This window comes from Budorcas taxicolor, chromosome 22 (genome assembly GCF_023091745.1).
Source record: "Budorcas taxicolor isolate Tak-1 chromosome 22, Takin1.1, whole genome shotgun sequence".
Classification (NCBI taxonomy): Eukaryota; Metazoa; Chordata; class Mammalia; order Artiodactyla; family Bovidae; genus Budorcas; species Budorcas taxicolor.
The window spans coordinates 43,507,978-43,522,669 of record NC_068931.1 but is presented as its reverse complement, the minus strand read 5'-3'; the positions used below and the strand labels follow the sequence as shown (position 1 = coordinate 43,522,669).

At 42.7% G+C, this 14,692-nt stretch overlaps 1 protein-coding gene across 1 annotated transcript in view; it reads right to left on the bottom strand.

Annotated features, from left to right (window-relative positions):
- Positions 1–14,692, bottom strand: part of PRELID3A (PRELI domain containing 3A) — a 40,569-nt gene that overhangs the window by 25,192 nt on the left and 685 nt on the right. The gene's annotated exons all lie outside the window — the stretch shown is intronic.

The following is a 14,692-nucleotide window of genomic DNA, read 5'->3' as shown; positions in this document are numbered from 1 at the left end:
CACACAGAACTATTACTCAATCTACTATATAGCACACAGAACTATATTCAATATCCTATGATAAACCATAATGGAAAAGAATATATACATATATATGCCTGAATCACTTTGCTGTATAGTAACTAAGACATTCTAAATGAAGTACAATAAAAAAAATACTACTAAAAAAATTGGTAATGGAAACTTAAGATGATTCAAAGAAAGGGAAAGCTATCCCATGCTCCTGGATTGGAATAATAAATACTGGTAAAACAGCCATATTACCCAAAGCAATTTACAGATTTAATGCAATCCCTATTAAACTACCCATGACATTCTTCACAGAACTAGAACGAATAATCCTTAAATTTATATGGAACCATAACAGATCCAGAATTGCTAAAGCAATCCAGAAGAAAAAGAACAAAACAGGAGATATAACCTTCCCAGACATGAGACAATACCACAAAGCTACAAAAATTGAAATAGTGTGGTACTGGCAAAAACAGACCTATGGATTAATGGAACAGAATAGAGAGCCTAGAAATAAACCCACATACCTATGGTCAATTAATTTTGGACAAAGTAGACCAGAATATTCAATGGGAAAAAGACAGTTTCTTCAGCAAGTGGTGCTGAAGTTGGACAGTCACGTGCAAGTTAATGAAGTTAGAACACACCACACACAAACTCAAAATGGCTTAAAGACTTAAATGTAAGACATGGCAACATAAAACATCTGAAAGAGAACATAGGCAAAACATTCTCTGACATAAATTAACTGATGTTTCCTTCAGTTCAGTCGCTCAGTCGTGTCCGACTCTTTGCGACCCCATGAATCGCAGCACGCGAGGCCTCTCTGTCCATCACCAACTCCCGGAGTTCACTCAGACTCATGTCCATCGAGTCAGTGATGCCATCCAGCCATCTCATCCTCTGTCATCCCCTTCAACTCTTGCACAGCAAAGGAAACCATAAACAAAATGAAAAAAATCTATGGACTGGCAGAAAGTATTTGCAAATGATGCAAATTTCTTAACAAGGAAACCTTAAGAAGGGTTTAATTTCCAAAACATACAAACAGCCCATACAATTCAATAACACAAAAACAAACAACCCAATCAAAAAAATGAGCAGAAGGAGGCGATTAGGGGAGAATGAATACACGTATATGTATGGCTGAGTCCCTTTGCACTCCACCTAAAACTATAACAACACTGTTAATTGGCTAACAAAATTGTTAGCTGACTGTGCATGCTCAGTTGCTTCAGCAACTCTTTGACCCTATGGACTGTAGCCCCCCAGGCTCCTCTATCCATGGGGTTTCCCAGGCAAGAATACTGGAGTGGGTTGCCCCCCCTCCTCCAAGGGATCTTCCCAACCCAGGGATTGACCTCACATCTCCTGCATAAAAGACAGATTCTCTACCACTGAGCCACCAGGGAAGCCCCTAACTGCTGTAGTTCAATACAAAAATAAAAAGTTGTTTTTAAAAATATGAGCAAAAGATGTAAATAGACATTTCTCCAAAGAATACATACAGCAGATGGCCAATAGGCACATGAAAAGATGCTCATCATCACTAATTATTATAAGAATCCAAATCAAAAGAACAATGATCAAACCACGTCACACTGGTCATAATGGTCATCAAAAGTCTACAGGAATTTCCTGGCAGTCCAGAGGTTAAGAATCTGCCTGCCAATGCAGAGGACATGGGGTTGATCTCTGGTCTGGGATGACTCCACATGCTGTGGGACAACTAAGTCAGTGTGCCCCAACTACGGAAGTCAGCACATGCCCTAGAGTCTATGCTCTACAAAAGAACCCAAGGCAATAGGAAACCCATGCACCAAGACTAGATTGTAGTCCCTGCTCAATGCAACTAAAGAAAGCCTGCATGCAGCAACCCAAGGCAGCCAAAAACAAATAGTTTTTAAAGTCTACAAATAATAAATGCTAGAGAGGCTGCGGGGAAAAGCAAACTCTCTTATACTGTTGGTAGGAAAGTAAATTGGTCCAGCCACTATGGAGAGCAGTGTGGAGGTTCCTCAAAAAACTAATACCCCACTTTCATCAGTAGACAGATCCAGACAGAAAACTAATAGCGAAACATGGGCCTTAAATGACACTTTAGACCAGATGAACTTCACTGATATTTAGAGAGCATTCCATCCAAAAGCAGCAGACTACACATTCTTTTCAAGTGCACACAGAACATTCTCCAGGAGAGATCACATGCTGGGCCAAAAGGCATGCCTTCATAAATTTAAGAAAAGTGAAATCATATCAAGCATCTTTTCTGATCATAACACTATGATATTAGAAATAAACTAAACACTATTATATCAGAAATAAGGAGAACAAGAAGGAGTAGGTGGACATGGAGTACATCTCTCTCCACGGATACATCAAGAATACACCATCAGACACAGAATTGCATGCAGAACACCAGCTCAGAGCATAGAAGAGTACCTGATGAGTGGAAAAGAATATATAGAACCATGCAAAACTTGGTAGGATGAAGGAACTAGGGGGAAAACAGGAGTGTCAGTAGGACTGGACCTGCCCTCGGCAGTAGGGGAACTGAAGCAGGGGTCTGATCCCCACATCGGGGCAATTGTCTGAGTCAGAGAAGAAACATTTAAGTCTGACAGTGAAACAGCTGATCTGTGGCAGCCTAAATAGAATGAGAATCAGACAGTTCTTGCCACAGCCATACATACCCCAGAGAGGGATATAGGTCTCTTAGAGGGTGCAGTGGCTGGGAGCTGGAGTTTGGGGATTGTGGAGCAATCCCAGGGCGAGGGCTGCTGTTGACTGCGGAGAGATGGATCAACGGGATGTGAGGGAGGAGACTGGGGAGGGAGATGCCTGCGGAGGGAGGCCGGGCAGCCATGGAAGCAAGGCGGTGGAGCCATCACCATAGCCTTTCTCTTCCCACGTGCCAGAATCAGCAGCTGAACAATAGAGAGGCTGGCTCATCAAACCCTTGAGGCACTGAAGTACAGAGTAGACTCCAGTCAGGGGGGCCCCTCTATGTGCCTGACGCCCTGAACAACAGAGAAGGACCCCAGGCAACGGAGTCCTGTAAGTGTCTGAGTGGGTGGAGCTACAGAGAAAGGCCTTCTGATCCCCAGCTACAAGAGGCTCGAAAAAACATTCTCATAACTCCTGCGGTGGAGGCAGTCCATGCCCCTGCACACTTGGCACTGCCAGGGTCCGTGAAAGCCAAGCAGCTGCGCCACCTTCATGCTCAACTCTCACTGGAGCAGAGCTGCCACAGGCAAAAAAGTGTCTTGCATCTATGTGCACAGGGTCACTTTGTGCACAGGGTCACTTTGTCCGACTCTTTGCCACCCTGCAGACTGTGGCCTGCCAGGCTTCTCAGTCAGGGAGGTGGGCTCTCCAGGCAGGAATACTGGAACCTATCGGCCAATACTGGTTGCCATACCCTTCTAGAGCACTATATTTCCTGCTGCCCTAACTGCCAACTCCCCTGAGTACCTGGTGCTGCCAGAACCCCTGTAACCCAAGCAGCTGCACCACCGCCACACCTGGCCCTCACAGGGGCAAACCCAAGTCATCCAGGGCAGCCTCAGGAGCAAACCCCAGTGGACGACCCACATGCAGAAGTGAAAATAAAACCACAATTGAAACCCAGGGACAGTGTGGCTAAGGAAGAAAACCCAAAACCTTCCCACCAGCTATACAAGCTGCAGATCAAATCCACAGGATCAACTAGGCAGACTCTGTGTCTACGGAATATATAAGAAGTCATTGAGAGCTCCCACAAAAGAAAACGCACTAGTTCTGATAGCTGTGGACATTGGAGGCAATAACACACAGGAGTAGGACCAGATTAGAATCTGAGCTGTCCCCATAGCAACTCCAGAGATCAGCACAGTGTTGGAGGGCATCCTAGGGTGGTGAAGTGGACTATGACTCCAAGCAAGGGAAAGGACTCTGACAGCAGTGACTCCAGAAAAACATTTATTATTGTTATGCCTCGACTTGCTTTATAAATACTTTTGGATTCCGCCTCCCCCTGTTAAGTTGTCAATTTTATTGGCACTGTGAAATCTAATTAAGCTTTTGAGCTTGTTTTTTTTTTTCTCAGTCACATTTTTTATTGCCGTTATAAACCTCCACCTCTACACTGGGCTTTTGCGGTTCTGTGGAGCTTTCCTTTTCTTTTCTTAATTTTAATTTTTTAAACCTATTATTTTTTCTACATTTATTCCTTTGTTTGCTTTTCCTACTGTTCTTTCCCTCTTGCAGTTAATCTTTAATGTATCTAAATCTTCTTTATCTATCTCTATTTAACTTTGCATATCTATTCAGTCACACTTTTTAATGTTGCTACAAACCTCTGCCTCTACATTGGGCTTTTGCAGTTCTGTGGAGTTTTCCTTTTTTCTTTCTTCCGGTTTTTTTTTTTTTCTCGTTTTTGTAATTTTAATTTTTAATGTTTTAAAACCTATTATATTTTTTCTACATTTATTCCTTTGCTTGCCTTTCCTACTGTTCTTTTCCCCTTGCAGTTAATCTTTAATATATATAAATCTTCTTTATCTACCTGTATTTAACTTTGCATATCTATTCTTTTTTTTTCTTTCTTTCCTTTCCTCTCAACACATTTGTTGGTTTTGTTTTCATTGCTTTATTCCCCACATGGCACTTTGCTTTAGTTTTGTTTTCCAGTTTGGCTTCAGTTTTGTTCTTAACTGGTAAATGTAATTTTTTTTTCCTTTGTTTGCTGGGTCAATCTACTGTACTTTTTTTTTGTTGGACTGTTTTCACTTTGCTCATGGGTGTATATGTGTATATTCCATTATTTGCATTATTATCTGCCTGATTTTAGCCGTTTGTCTGGGGTTCATCTTTGGTTTCTCATTTTTGGATATTTGTTTTAATCTCACTTAATGCCATAACCACTTGTGGAATCTTCGTTCCTGACCAGAGATCAAGCCCTAAGTCTTTGGAGTGGGAGTACTGACTCCAAGACCCTAGCCTACCAGAGAACTAATCCTAGGGAGTATCAAATAGAACTCACACAAAGGAAACCTGGCATCACCCAACCACCAGTAGCACCCTGTGCAGGATGCCTCATCTAAACAGCCAACAAACCAAAAATACAAATCCAATCATCAGCAAACAGGATTACCACCTCATTCAGAGGAAAAACCAACAAACAAAAACTCAGCACAAATCTCACCCTATAAAGAAGCTTACACAAACCATTGGACTGACCTTAGGAGGGCAGAAACCAAAAGGAAGAAAGAATTCAACCCTGAAGCCTGGGAAAGTTCAGTTCAGTTCAGTCGCTCAGTCGTCTCCAATTCTTTGCGACCCCATGAATCGCAGTACGCCAGGTCTCCCTGTCCATCACCAACTCCCAGAGTTCACTCAGACTCATGTCCATCGAGTCAGTGATGCCATCCAGCCATCTCATCCTCTGTCTTCCCCTTCTCCTCCTGCCCCCAATCCCTCCCAGCATCAGAGTCTTTTCCAATGAGTCAAGTCTGCACGTGAGGTGGCCAAAGTACTGGAGTTTCAGCTTTAGCATCATTCCTTCCAAACAAAACCCAGGGTTGATCTCCTTCAGAATGGACTGGTTGGATCTCCTTGCAGTCCAAGGGACTCTCAAGAGTCTTCTCCAACACCACAGTTCAAAAGCATCAATTCTTTGGCGCTCAGCTTTCTTCACAGTCCAACTCTCACATCCATTCATGACCACAGGAAAAATCATAGCCTTGACTAGACGGACCTTAGTCGGCAAAGTAATGTCTGTGCTTTTGAATATACTATCTAGGTTGGTCATAACTTTCCTTCCAAGGAGTAAGCGTCTTTTAATTTCATGGCTGCAGTCACCATCTGCAGTGATTTTGGAGCCCCAAAAATAAAGTCTGACACTGTTTCCCCATCTATTTCCCATGAAGTGATGGGACCGGTTGCCATGATCTTCATTTTCTGAATGTTGAGCTTTAAGTGAACTTTTTCACTCTCCTCTTTCACTTTCATCAAGAGGCTTTTGAGTTCCTCTTCACTTTCTGCCATAAGGGTGGTGTCATCTGCATATCTGAGGTGATTGATATTTCTGCCGGCAATCTTGATTCCAGCTTGTGTTCCTTCCAGTCCAGCGTTTCTCATGATGTACTCTGCATAGAAGTTAAATAAGCAGGGTGACAATATACAGCCTTGATGTACTCCTTTTCCTATTTGGAACCAGTCTGTTGTTCCATGTCCAGTTCTAACTGTTCCTTCCTGACCTGCATACAGATTTCTCAAGAGGCAGGTCAGGTGGCCTGGTATTCCCATCTCTTTCAGAATTTTCCACAGTTTATTGTGATCCACACAGTCAAAGTCAAAACCTATGGGATGCAGCAAAAGCAGTTCTAAGACGAAGTTTAGAGCAATACAATCCTACCTCAAGAAACAAGAAAAACATCAAATAGACAACCTAACTTTACACCTAAAACAACTGAAAAAAGAAGAACAATAAAACCCCAAAATTAGTAGAAGGAAAGAAATCATAAAAAGATCCAAGCAGAAAAAAATGAAAAAGAAATGAAAAAAACTATAGTAAAGATTAATAAAACTAAAAGCTGGTTCTTTGAGAAGATAAAATTGACAAACCTTTAGCCAGACTCATCAAGGAGAGATAAGAATCAAATCAACAAAATTAGAAATGAAAAAGGAGAGGTTACAACAGACAAGGAAGAAATACAAAGGATTATAAGAGGTTATTATGAACAACTATATGACAATAAAATGGATAACCTGGAAGAAATGGATAGATTCTTAGAAAAGTTCAATCTTCCAATACTGAATCAGGGAGAAATAGAAATTATTAACAACCCAATTACAAGCACTGAAATTGAAGCTGTGATCAAAAATCTCCCAAAAAACAAAAGCCCAGAACCAGATGGCTTCACAGGAGAATTCTATCAAACATTTAGAGAAGAACTAATGCCTAACCTTCTAAAACTCTTTCAAAAAATTTCAGAGGAAGGAACCCTTCCAAACTCATTCTATGAGGTCATCATCACCCTGATACCAAAACCAGACAAAGACACCACATAAAAAGAAAACTACAGGACAAAATCACACTGATGAACATAGATGCAAAAATCCTCCACAAAATTTTAGCAAACAGAATTCAGCAACACATCAAAAAGCTCATACACCATGATCAAGTTGGCTTTATTCCAGGGATGCAAGGATTCTTCAATATATGCAAATCAATCAATGTAATACACCATATTAACAAATTGAAAGATAAAAACCATATGATCATCTCAATAGGTGCAGAAAAAGCCTTTAACAAAATTCACCATCCATTTATGATTAAAGCTCTTCAGAAAAATGGGCATAGATGGAATCTACCTCAACATAGTAAAACCCATATATGATAAGCCTACAGCAAACATTATTCTCAATGGTGAAAAACTGAAAGCATTCCCCCTAAGATTAGGAACAAGACAAGGGAGTCCACTTTTACCACTATTATTCAACATAGTTTTGGAAGTCGTAGCTACAGTGATCAGAGATGAAAAAGAGGTAAAAGGAATCCAGATTAGAAAAGAAGAAGTAAAGCTCTCACTGTTTGCAGATGACATGACACTGTACATGGAAAACCCTAAAGATAGTATCAGAAAATTACTAGAGCTAATCAGTGAATTTAGCAAAGTTGCAGGATACAAAACCAATACACAGAAATCACTTGCATTTCTATATACTAACAATGAAAAATCAGAAAGAGAAATTGAGGAATCCCATTCACCATTGCAACAAAAAAGAATTAAATATCTAGGAATGACCTTACCTAAGGAGACAAAAGAAATGTACACAGAAAATTATAAGACACTAATGAACGAAATCAAAGATGACATAAACAGATGGAGAGACAGTCCATCTTCCTGGGCAGGAAGAATCAATATTGTGAAAATGACTATACTACCAAATGCAATCTAGAGATTCAATGAGATCCCTATCAAATTACAGGTGACATTTTTTCACAGAACTACAACCAAAAAATTCACAATTCATATGGAAACACAAAAGACCCTGAATAGCCAAAGCAGTCTTGAGAAAGAAGAACGGAGCTGTAGGAATCAACCTTCCTGACTTCAGATTATACTACAAAGCTACAGTCATCAAGACAGTACAGCAGTGGAACAAAAACAGAAATATAGACCAATGGAACAAGACAGAAAGCCCAGAAATAAACCCATGCACCTATGGGTACCTTATTTTTGACAAAGGAGGCAAGAATATATAATGAAGCAAAGACAATAAATGGTGCTGAGAAAACTGGACAGTTACGTGTAAAAGAATGAAATTAGAACACTTCCTAACACCATACGCAAAGATAAACTCAAAACGGATTAAATACCTAAATGTAAGGCTAGAAACTATAAAACTATTAGAGGAAAACATAGGCATAACACTCGATGACATAAATCAAAGCAAGATCCTCTATGACCCACCTCCAAGAGTAATGGAAATAAAAACAAAAGTAAACAAGTGGAACCTGCTTAAACTTAAAAGCTTTTCCACAGCAAAGGAAACTATAAACAAGGTGAAGACAGCCCTCAGAATGGGAGAAAATAATGGCAAATGAAACAACTGACAAAGGATTAATTTCTAAAATATACAAGCAGCTCATACAACTCAAAGCCAGAAAAACAACCCAAACAAAAAATGGGAAAAAGGCTTAAAGAGACATTTCTCCAAAGAAGACATACAGATGGCTAACAAACACATGAAAAGATGCTCAACACTGCTCATTATTTGAGAAATGCAAATCAAACTACAATGAGATATCACCTCACACTGGTCAGAATGGCCATCATCAAAACGTCTACCAACAATAAATGCTGGAAAGGGTGTGGAGAAAAGGGAATGCTCTTGCACTGTGGGTGGGAATGTAAACTGATACAGCCACTATGGAACAGAGTATGAAGATTCCTTTAAAAACTAGGAATAAAACCACCATATGACCCAGCAATCCCACTCCTAGGCATATATCCTCAGAAAACCAAAATGGAAAAAGATATATGTATTCCATTGTTCTTTGCAGCACTGTTTACAATAGCTAGAACATGGAAGCAACCTAGATGTCCATCGACAGATGAACAGATAAAGAAGTTGTGGTACATATACACAATGGAATACTACTCAGCCATAAAAAGGAACGTCAGTCAGTTCTAATGAGGTGAATTAACCTAGAACCTATTATACAGAGTTAAGTGAATCAGAAAGAGAAATATAAATAACATATTCTAACGCATATATGGAATCTAGAAGAATGATACTGAAGAACTTACAGGGCAGCAATGGAGAAACAGAGAGAACAGACTTATGGACATGGCAAGAGGGGAGGAAAGGGTAAAATGTATGCAAACACTAACATGGAAACTTATATTACCATTTGTAAAACAGATAGCAAAGGGGAATTTGCTGGATGGCTCAGGAAACTCAAACAGGGACTCTGTATCAATCTAGAACAGTGGAATGGGGCAGGAGATGGGAGGGAGGTTCAAAGGGGAGGGGATATATGTGTACTGATGACTGATTCATGTTGAGATTTGACAGAAAACAACAAAATTCTGTAAAGCAATTATCTTTCAAAAATAAATTAATAAAAGAAAAATTCTACAAGCTAGGCTTCAACAGTACATGAACTGAGAATTTCCAGATGTTCAAGCTGGATTTAGAAAAGGCAAAAGAACCAGAGAGCAAATTGCCGACATCAGTTGGATCATAGAAAAAGCCAGAAAATCCCAGAAAAAACATCTACTTCTGCTTTATTGACTACGCCAGAGGCTATGACTGTGTGGATCACAACAAACTGTGGGAAATTTTTAAAGAGATGGGAATACCAGACTACTTTACCTGCCTCATGAGAAATCTGTATGTAGGTCAAGAAACAACAGTTAGACCTGGACATGGAACAACAGACTGGTTTCAAATTGGGAATGGAGTATGTCAACACTGTATACTGTCACCCTGCTTGTTTAACTTATATGCAAAGTATACCATGCAAAATGCCAGACTGGATGAAGCACAAGCTGGAATCAAGATTGTAGCAAGATATATCAATAACCTCAGATACGCAGATGACACCACCCTTATGGCAGAAAGTGAAGAGGAACTAAAGAGCCTCTTGATGAAAGGAAAGAGGAGAGTGAAAAAGCTGGCTCAAAACTCGACATTCAAAAAACAAAGATCATGGCATCCAGTCCCATCACTTCATAGCAAATAGATGGGGAATCAGTGGAAACAGAGGCAGACTTTATTTTCTTGGGCTCCAAAATTACTGCAGATGGTGACTGCAGCCATGAAATTAAAAGACGCTTACTCCTTGGAAGAAATGCTATGAAAAACTTAGACAGCATATTAAAAAGCAGAGACATTACTGAGCTGGCAAAGGTTCGTCTAGTCAAAGCTACGGTTTTCCCAGCAGTCATGAAGGGATGTGAGAGTTGGACTATAAAGATGGCTGAATGCCAAAGATTGATGCTTTTGAACCGTAGTGCTGGAGAAGACTCTTGAGAGTCCCTTGGACAACAAGATCATCAACCAGTCAATCCTACAGGAATCAACCCTGAATATTCACCAGAAGGACTGACTCTGAAGCTGAAGCTCTAATATTCTGGCCACCTGATGCAAAGAGCCAACTCATTGGAAAAGACTATGATACTGGAAGGATTGAGGGCGGGAGGAGAAGGGGATGACAGAGGATGAGATGGTTGGATGGCATCACAGACTCCATGACATGAATTTGAGCAAACTCTAGGAGATAGTAAAGGACAGGGAAGCCTGACATGCTGCAGTCCATGGGGTCACAAAGACGCAACTGAATGACTGAACAATACAGCCCCAAAGGCAATTTCAGAATACGGAAATCAGGTTTTTCTGGCCCCCAGTCAAAAAAACTGACTCCCTTCAGGTTTAGCTGGGTGATTTTGTCCTCCTAAAAACATGGAGAAAAGGGTCTCCCTCTGATCAATTACTGCCCAAGTGGAAGGGCCCTTACTAAGTCCTTCTCAGCACCTCTATATGTGTGCATGCTAAATCACTTCAGTCATGTCCAACTCTATGCAACCCTATGGACTGTAGCCCACCATGCTCCTCTGTCCATGGGGATTCTTCAGGCAAGAATACTGGAGTGGGTTGCCATCCCCTCCTCCAAGGGATCTCCTCAGTTCAGAGATTGAACCTGAGTCTCTTATGTCTCCTACATTGGCAGGTGGGTTCTTTACCACTAGTACCACCTGGGAACACTCTCAGCACCGCTATGGCAGTAAAATTACACGGGATCAACAAGTGCGCTCACCTGTTCCAAATCAAGCCGGTTCCTCTTGAGTCCACACAGGACTCTGGCTATGAAAAGGAAGACACCCCCAAGTGGACCTGTGAGCCCACTGAAGGCCTGAGGTTCCTATTTAAAAATCAACAAGTAGGGACTTCCTTGGTGGCACAGTTGATAAGAATCCTCCTGTCAATGCATGAGACATGGTAAAGGAAGATTCCACAAGTTGTGGAGCAATTATGTCCGTGTGGTACAACTACTGAGCCCACACTGTAGAGCCTGCAATCCACAACTACTGAAGTGCGCATGCCTAGAGCCTGTGTTCCACAACAAGAGAAGCCACTGCAATGAGAAGCCCACGCACTGTAACAAAGAATAGGCCCCATTCAACACAACTTTAAAAAGGTCCAGGCAAAGCAACAAAGACCCAGAGAAGCCATAAATAAATATATAAAGTTTTTTAAAAAGTACAAATCAACAAGTTGAATATATATACTTAAAGGACAGACATTGTTGGCAGGTAAGTAAAATGAGTTGGTGAGTTGGACTCCTAGTTGTCATTTTTGCTATTATTCTCTTACTTATTTCAAGTCAAGTTAAAGACTATTCACTGGAAGCTCACGGCTGCCACCCCGAAACCATTATTCACCCTAATATTTCTCTCCCTTCTATGGGTATCCACACAAGGGGGATGGAAGAGCAACTCCGTAGTACAAATATCCTTCACCATAGGAAAAAAATGAAAATCTTACTAACTGTTGTATCTGCCACAACAACCCTCATGAGGCCCTGGGGTGACCCATCTTCTACTCAGCCTCAGCCAACACTTCTTTCTATATCCTCAATCAGTCTGACTAGTTTTGGGAACCACCCATAAAAGGGCTTCTCTCCATGGTCAACTAGACATGCTTTAACCTGTCCTCAGTTATCTCTGCATTAACTTGACTGGAAAAGTACCCAGCCTTTTCTGAAAACCCATAGGGATCAAACTTTGAAGACTTCAAGATCTGGTAGTCATCTTTAGGGATAGGACATGACCCATATGTTGAAGGTCTGTTCAAAGATACAAATGCAAAAGAGGGACACCTAAAGTGATCTCAACAGAGATAGATAGGACCAGAATTGCACCCATTGTATGCATCTGGGATCCTGGTAGTACACAACCTACCCTCATTTTTGAAACTGGAAAGGGGGCACTCTACCTCCTTCATTCACAGAATGTAACATAACTGCCTTGCTTGAATAGGAATCTCTTTCCCCCAGATAAGACCCAGTTGCTTGAGGTGGGGATCCAAGGCAAATCAAGGCCCCAGCTGCACATACTCAGCAGATTCCACCCTCACCTGGCAGAGCCAGCTTCTTCAGGTAAACAGAACCCAGATGTGGCTACGTGCTCCAAGACAGGTTAGTTTTACCCTAACCTCAGAAACCCAAAAGGAAGGCTGCAGGGTCCCATTCATGTGAGTCCCCTCTGAGCTGCGGCTACCAATGCATACACAGATGATTAACCATGGGATCCTGCACATTTGCCTTTTTAGCCCTTGGGGGGACACCGGTATATAATGTCTCCATTACCTGCCCCTGGCTCAAGTGTGCGGCTGGCCTCTCTTGGCAGGCAGTGTAACTGCTGTTCGGCTAGTGGCCCCACAGGGAGATTTTGCATGCCACAAGACAAGGCTTCATAAGTAGGCAATTACTCTATCTACTCCAACCAGGAGCACGAGGAATGTACTCTCCAGACTCTCAACCGCCCTTCGGTTCAGTTCAGTTGCTCAGTCATGTCTGACTCTTTGTGACCTCATGGACTGCAGCACGCTAGGCCTCCCTGTCCATCACCAATGCCCGGAGTTTACCCAAACTCATGTCTGTCGAGTTGGTGATGCCATCCAACCATCTCATCCTCTGTCGTCCCCTTCTCCCGCCTTTAGTCTTTCCCAGCATCAGGGCCTTTTCAAATGAGTCAACTCTTTGCATCAGGTGGCCAAAGTATTGGAGTTTGAGCTTCAGCATCAGTCCTTTCAATGAATATTCAAGACTGATTTCCTTTAGGATGGACTGGTTGGATCTTCCTTAATCCCTAGCCAACGTAGAAGACTGGCCTTGGGCTATCTCCTATCAGAGCAGGGAGGGGTATTCGCAACAAACCATAAAACCACGTTGCACCTACATCATCACCACTGGCCAGGTGGAAGAAGAGATCCAAAAGGTATATAAAGCAGGCTCAACAGCTACACAATTTTGGAAAGGGTAACCACAGCGCAGACTCCATATGGACCAGTCAGAGGGGTACTGTTAATACATACTCCTGGTTCCTACCTCTATTTGAACCTCTGTTCCCAACAGTACTTTTGCTGAATTTTGGCCCCTGCCTTCTAAACCTGCTTGTTAAGTTTGTTTTTTCCAGATTACAAGTTTCACCTGCAGGTGACGGTATGCCAGGGATTTCAACCTGGTCCACATGAAGATGGAGACAACCAACATCACCTGGACTGAGCTGCAGCCTCCTACTCCCTGCCCTCCATCCGTGTCCCGGAGACTCCTACCTCTGACACCAAGGTGGTCTGGACAAGCCCCGACTCGCCTTGAAGCAGCTTCAGAAGGTGGACCTTCGACCCTTAAGAGATTCTAAGGGTCCAGACTCCTTGAAGGGGGCAATCAATGTTAGAGCAGGCAGAATGAGCAGAGAAGAGGCTGCGGGCCATGTGACAGGAGACCCTACATCCTGTGACCACGGGGTCCTTGAGGAGACAGACAAGGGCGGGAACCTCCATGTGGGAAAGTAACCTTCTGCTAGTTAAGCCCTCGTTACAACAGAATCACCACAGCATCCGGGCACTGTCCGTCCTGCGCCGGCCACTAAGACAGACCCGAAAGACCAAACGACGAACAAAACTCGCTGCCCCCTGACGAGGCGGCGACATGAAGATCCAGAGGAGTTCCCCGAGTCCCGTCCGTTAGCTACCCCTTTTCCCCGCCGTCCCGTCCACGTTACCGACTCGCGGGGAGAAACTTGGGACGGCCACCCTGCCCCCGCCCCGCAGCCTCTGAATTCTCTCCGTGAAGAAACGACCCAGCCTCCGGGGCCGCGGCCAGGCGGCGAGACTCAAGCCTGAATTTAGCTTCGAAAGGGTCCTTCACACCCTTGCTGCAACTCAAGAAGTTCCCTGACATACCCGTCTCCACTCGAGAGGAACACCGAGCGTCCCGCCAACATCAAGAGGAGCCCCGTTTCCGCCTCGTAGCTCGAGATGAGGGTTCCATTCCCTGCTTCATCGGGAAAGGATTCCCGGTGCTCCCGACGCATCTCAAGAGGAGGCGCTCTCAACAAGAAAGTCGAGAGGAACTCAAGGGGTCGTGCCACCATTCCAAAAGTCCCCCAAATGTCTCAGTCCA